The sequence below is a fragment of the Cydia fagiglandana genome, chromosome 7 (genome assembly GCF_963556715.1).
Source record: "Cydia fagiglandana chromosome 7, ilCydFagi1.1, whole genome shotgun sequence".
Classification (NCBI taxonomy): Eukaryota; Metazoa; Arthropoda; class Insecta; order Lepidoptera; family Tortricidae; genus Cydia; species Cydia fagiglandana.
The window spans coordinates 4897316-4904668 of NC_085938.1; the positions used below are offsets into that span (position 1 = coordinate 4897316).

A 7353-nucleotide genomic window follows, 5' to 3' on the forward strand; every position below is an offset into this window, starting at 1 on the left:
TTAATAAAAAATAGACATTAATAAAGCGCATTCACAAAGTTTTCATAATTATACAAATAACATTAGGCATGCCTACCTATTACACTTTACACACAGATACACTACACTTTACACACGGCATTTTACACAGATTTCCAAACATCAACATCAAACATCAAACATCAACATTTATTCAGCAAATAGGCCACAAGGGCACTTTTACACGTCAACATTGAATTTACATAAAAGCAAAAATAATAACATCAACAATTTTATAAAATAAAACTAACAATTCAATCTAACGTATTACAATTACAAAGAGATGTATATGGTCTCTTAATGTCGAATTAGATACAAAATACAGATAAAAAAACACACACAAAAAAAATCTATAATATTTAGAGGTGTAAATGTCTCTAGGTGTCAGAACTATAAGATTATATAGTTTATCAAGTTATCCTTAGAGATGTATAAGGTCTCCAAGAGTCAATATCCTGTATAATTAATACATTCATTAAAAGAAAAGAAACATACGAGAACAGAATGAGGCGTCTCACTGTAATTAATTAATAAAAGTTACTAAGTATAATAGCTCGTGTTAGCTTAACAGACCAGTCTCCACAAACAGCACCCGTTCACGAGTATGACGCGTATCTCAGCCATCGCCTCCCTCAACCTTCATTCGGGAAAGTGGCGACCCGATCAACAACGCCACCGTAAGCAAAGACTTTTAAGCGAGCATGACATGTTCAAGCTACCGGCCTATATTAATATTAAAATAGTAATAACATGTAGCTGTAAGACACGGCATTTGTGCTCATATGTTACATAAAAAGACAGTAATATAGCTTCACATAATTACTAGCCTAAGTTGACTTAGAGATGTAAAGGTCTCTAAGTGTCAGAAACATTAAAAATATAGGTAAGTATGTACAATCAAAAATTAAAATCAAATAAATAAATATGTACTTAGAGATGTATAAGGTCTCCAAGTGTCCAAAACTAAAATTAAATTAAACAATATAATCAAGCGAGAACATCATTGTCTCATGTGTCAATTCTACTGGACACTAGCATATTTAATTCACAATGTAAAAAAAAAAACAATATTTATTTAATTCTTATTATACTAATGAAATCAAGCTACCGGCTTAAAAGCATCTCTATCGTTTATGAAATCATTTACAGTGTAGTACGCCTTACGTAACAAGGAGTGCTTAATGTGCGACTTAAATTTATGAAGTGGTAAATTCACTACATCAGTGGGGACTTTGTTATAAAAACGTGTACAGTTCCCGACGAAAGACGTACTAACCTTACGGAGGCGGTGGGCGGGCACAGCAAGTTTATGTTTGTTTCTAGTGTTATAGTTATGGATATCACTGTTAACCTTGAATTCGTGGATGTTTTTCCGAACATACATAATATTCTCTAGTATGTATTGAGATGCAACGGTAAGAATGTTAACTTCTTTGAATTTCTCTCTTAGGGATACTCGAGCGCCCAGTCCATAGATGGAACGTACAGCTCGTTTTTGCAGCACAAATATTGTCTGAATATCTGCCGCTTTTCCCCACAACAGAATTCCATAAGACATAACACTATGGAAGTAACTAAAGTATACCAGCCTGGCCGTCTCTACGTTTGTCAGCTGTTTGATTCTCCTCACTGCATAGGCTGCTGAACTAAGTTTTCCGGCTAGAGTGCCTATATGTGCATGCCATTGCAGTTTGGAGTCTAGAGTGACTCCCAGGAAAACAGTTCGGTCCTCAAATTCCAGCGTATCACCTTTTATTTTAATCTTGCTGTTATTTACCTGCTTGACGTTAGGTAGCGTAAACTTGATGCATTTGGTTTTCTTGGCGTTCAAAAGCAAATTGTTTGCCGTAAACCAGTTTACAATGGTAGATAGCGCGTCATTAATGCTCTCGAAGCTATTTTCCTTTCTGTCCACTTTAAATATAAGGGAAGTGTCATCTGCAAATAACACTATATCATGTCTATCTTGCACAACTTTACTTAACTTTGTCATTAATGTATACCAAAAACAGGAAGGGACCAAGAATTGAACCTTGAGGCACTCCGTGGGCTACCGGGGACCCCGCCGATTGAGTTCCATTAATAACTACTCGCTGAGTTCTATCCGAAAGGTACGATGAGACCAGGTCAAGGGCACTAGCTTTTATCCCATAGCGGCTTAATTTTCTCTTTAAATTTTCGTGATCAACGCAATCAAATGCCTTTGACAGATCACAGAAAATTCCAACAGCATCTTGAGCTTTTTCCCAAGCATCAAAGATGTGTTTTAGAAGTACCGCACCGGCGTCAGTAGTTGATCGACCTTTGGTGAAACCAAATTGATTGCTGTCAAGCAGTTTGTTTCTGTTGAAATGTGACAATAGTTGATTCAGAATAAGTTTCTCGAACACTTTGCTTAATGCCGGTAGTATTGAAATCGGTCTAAAGTTCGTGGGATCTGTTCTCGTTCCTGATTTAAACAGAGGGATAATTTTGCTATGTTTCATAATATCTGGAAAAATTCCAGCATCAATGCATTGTTGAAAATCTCAGCTTCCCGACTCCCAACTTGTATTCATACATTTCTTCACGGTTAATTAATACGCTTACCAGATGCGTTATGACTCGGTTCCTTCTGAACCCACTAAAGCTGTATAAATTTCACTCTGGCTGCTTCAACAGCCGTTGCTCCGCATTTAGCACATTTTCTATGTGCATTGCTGTAATCTATGTAGGTACAGACTTACAGTCTTAAGTGGTTGTACCGCTACGTTGTATTTATTACCATTTAAAGATTTAATAAATACAATTTTCGTTATGAACTTTAACCACAGCAGTTGGACAGAGTCATTGACAAATATATTTTTTTATTATGGTGGGTAGACGTACCTACCCTCCATATATTTTATGAACATTGATAAAGACAGTTGGATGCAAATATTCATTATAAAACTTAATCGAGTGTAATTAAGTTTTAAGCGTTTTAAGTCCCGTTTTATGATTAATTATGTATAAAATTCGTGATAATTTAAATCAGAGTTGGGAGCAATGTTGCTGTAGAAAAATGTTTTTATTTTTATTACTCGCAACTTTTTCTCTGAGGCCAACGCACACATAGAAGCTTCAGGCGCACACATGCGCAATTATTTGGGGACATAACTTTCTTAGGAAGTGAACAGGCCTTGATCTACCTATTGTTATCGATAATGTTTTTAACATAGTTAGTCAAGCAGATATTGTCAGTAGGAAAAGGCGCGAAATTCAAATTTTCTATGTGACGATATCCTTCGCGCCTACATTTTTCAAACTTGCCGCCTTTGCTTGACCACCTATATTTCATAATTCGTCTCGTTAAAACAAACCAAATAAAATACCTAAATAATAGATCCATTACAAAATCGACCTTTGTATTCCCACAGTAAACTCAAGAAGGTTTATAAACTTAATTATAATTTTCTCAATACCATTTTCTTTATTATCGAACATGGAAAGCTTAAGTGATTTGAAGAATATGAAGTTATTCAATTATGTATTTAGTTTATTTCATCTTAAGAAAAAATCAGGTTATATTTAAGGGGGGCACCAGAAGGGCAGCTAGCTGCATGCAGAATATAGGAACTTGATAATTATTTAAATCGACATGTGGAAACAGTGACCACTCTTTCATACTGAGCGTTAGCGAGGCAGTTAAAAGTATTTCGATTATTAATTTTTGCGGTAGACCCTCAATAATGAAAATTTCCTTATCCAGTGTAACAAAAATCGTAAGAGGCCAACATCTACTAGAGTTAGACCAAGATAAGTCTGCAACGATTTAGATAACAATGCATTTCATCTTCAGGTACTCGTAGTATCTCATGTGGATACCGACATTTTAAAACAATTTGTATTTTATCAAATGTACAAAGCTAGACGCGACGCACCTGCCTGTTACCAATTTACAAATCGTTTTGTTTTCGTCCGTGAACTAGCCGCTACGCTAGATAGTGTGACCCGCATCATCACAATAATAATGTGTAATCAAAGCTCATTCTTATATCGGTCTTTCGATAGCAAAGTGGTGGGTAACTTTGTTTACCGCATGTTCTACAAGTTATCGTCTTTGTATTCTGGACCCCGTGCTCATATTTATTTTTATACTAAAGCAAACCTTTGCTTATACTGGAATGCAAATATTATGATAACGATTTATGCAATCACTACATGATGTTGTTTAAAAATGATTGGAATAACTATTTAACAAGAAGTATTTTAAAGTAGGTACTATTTTAAGTTAGAGTCACTATATTGGTCTATACATCTACGTACATATCTCTATGGCGTCCATGACGACATGAGTCCACCCGAAACGCGTGCGCAGTCCGTAGCTCGTATTGATCGGGGCCACCCCACGCGTAACAACCCTCTATATACCTATACATTTCTATTATTAATACCTACCTACGTTCTATTTGATCGATCGAGCTATGCAACTAATTTAATGTGCTCCAATCATGCTCTAATCATGAGAGCTACTAAGACTAGATTTATTGAATATATAAATGCAATGTTACCGAAACTAAATGGTACCGTACATTTTATTCTAAAAGCAACAAGTTATATCGAATTCTCAATTAAAGAAACTAACTTGAGACGAAGGTGGAGGACCCGCGCGAAATTGCCTCTTCATACAAACGTAGTCCCCATTATCCTCTCTGGATATTAACATTATTGACAATATACATATTGACGTAATTTATTTTATATCAACCTCAGCTATGCCCCTACGTTGTTTTTTTTAGAATTTTTAATTATTATAAGAGTTAGGAGCATTTAAAAAATTGTACGATATCCGAAAAAAATTGAAAAAAGTTAAACGCACGTTTGACTTTAGCTATGGTTAATTTATGTCAAATACATCAAATTATGTCAAAATATTTTCCATAATGTCAATACCCAGAGAGGGAAATGGGGACTTCGTTTATAAGTATAGAGAAGCGGCCGCCGCCTTGTTCTACTTGATGCAACTTGACTTACTTCTGACGTGATACATTACATTAATAAAATTTTGTTAAAAAAACATACAAAATTAAAAGTTTTTGAAAAACATGTTACACTTTCAATAAATCAATTTATCACGATCTCAATATAATTACTAATATTTTTATTGCGCACATTTATAAATGCGTAAGCATGCACGGAACCCTAAAACTAAACGCAGCAAAGGCGCTGAGGGGATATTTAGAGTTTTATCCGGAAAACAATGATGTTTACGATCGGATCCAGAGTAAGTTAATGTAATTATATGATATTTATTTAGTTATAAATTATACGAAAAGTTACAACTTTTTAGACAAGACAAGACAAGACAAATTATTTATTTGTAAACATAGGTAACAATGTTGGATAGGTACAAAAAGTATTTGAGAACGCTATGTTTCGCCGACAGGCATACAAATTCGAAATTAGGTATACACATACCAATTAAATTACATTATTACAAGGAAATATACTTAACTAAAGTTTAGTTACAAATAAAGACAATGTTCCACAAACTAAGCCTAAGAACCGTAGCTCGCAACAGTTTTAATTTTATACTTACAATATTTATAACAAAATAATAGAGTACCTATTGATATTGGAGATTATGAATAGTATGAAATATGAATTATAGTAATAGTTTTGAATTATCCACGGTTAAAAGTTTCACTAGACCGGGATATTGTCCGTGATTAGTGATTACCTTTTGTATTATTTTCGAGCTCCCGATATTTCGATGGAGTGCAGTTACATGTATGTATCTTGTTCACGGGTACCCGGTTATCCGTTACCCTGTACCCGGTTACATAATACCCGTAAACAAGATTCATGTAACTGCATCAAAATATCGGGAGCTCGAAGATGTAAAAAAAACCGGCCAAGTGCGAGTCGGACTCGGGCACGAAGGGTTCCGTACCATTACGCAAAAAACGGCAAAAAAATCACGTTTGTTGTATGGGAGCCCCACATTTTTTTTTGTGTATTTGTTGTTATAGCGGCAACATAAATACATCATCTGTAAAAATTTCACCTGTCTAGCTATCACGGTTCATGAGTTACAGGCTGGTGACAGACAGACGGATGAACAGCGGAGTCTTAGTAATAGGGTCCCGTTTTTACTACAGGAAAACCGTTGTTTACCTGAATTGATTACGTATATTTTTTTTAATGTCTGGATCAAGTTACATTGTAGATATTGTATTAAGGGCAGTCGGCACAAGTGCGCTAACGGGGCATTGCGCTGCGGTTACTCGAAGAACATGAGTATGACGTAAGGGTTAGAGGCCGCTTTTTCCAGTATGGAAAGGATAAAGTGCATGCATTGATGGTGAAACGGTGGAATAGCCTGTAACATACACATGTATTATTTTAATTATTTCGCCGTATATAAGAGGAAGCCTGAAAGTTGCACCCATAACGGAAAAAGCAAGGGCAAATCGCCTAGCGTGGTACGGGCATGTGATGCGGAGAGATGAAGGTCATGTGACGAGAAAGGTACTACGAATGAATTTGGAGGGAAGTACGAGGAGAGGAAAACCAAGGAAAAGGTGGATGGACTGTGTGAGAGATGATATGAAACGAGCGCAAGTGAATGATGAGATGACGGGTGACAGAGAGGTGTGGAAGAGAAAGACATGCTGCGCCGACCCCAAGTAAATGGGAAAAGGGTTAAGAGAATGATGATGATGATTTCGCCGTATTTGCCTTGAACAATGTTCCTTTCTTTTTCTTTTACTAAATAATAAGCACTACACAAATACACATACGAGGAAAATCAAGGGAAGTGCAAATGAAATGTGCCATAAAAAACTAGATAACATTCGAATTCCTGCATTCGTATCCTATCCTGGACTATTTACCTAAGGTAATTCAATTTTGTAATCAGAAAAATACATAAAATAATGGTTTAGAATTTGAAATACATTTGTAAGCCTTTACCTAGCCCCCGTGCGCACGACAGCTTTTTCAACGCGCGTTAAAAAAGCGCTTGAATCTGTCCGCACTCTAAATTCAATTTGACGACCAAGGCTTAAAGTCGAAAATCCAACAACGCTTGATAAAAACATTGGATAAAAAGCGTCACCGCCTGTCATGTGAATACAAACATGGTTATCCATTTGTGTCATTCAAACGCTTTTTTAACGTGCGTTGAAAAAGCTGCCGTGCGAATGGGGCCTAAGTAATGCGAAGGTTATAATATCGACCTGGGTTTAGGTATCTATTAATGATATAAAACTACAGTCACACTAAAGTACTGTTTCTTGAGGTAAAAAAATTAAATACCTACCTCTTCATATTACCGGTTAGCTGTAATAATACATTCGTAGGCTAGGCCGG

At 35.9% G+C, this 7353-nt stretch overlaps 1 protein-coding gene across 1 annotated transcript in view; it reads right to left on the reverse strand.

Annotated features, from left to right (window-relative positions):
• The window catches only part of LOC134665770 (NAD(P)H-hydrate epimerase), a 460493-nt gene that overhangs the window by 25727 nt on the left and 427413 nt on the right, over positions 1-7353 (reverse strand). The gene's annotated exons all lie outside the window — the stretch shown is intronic.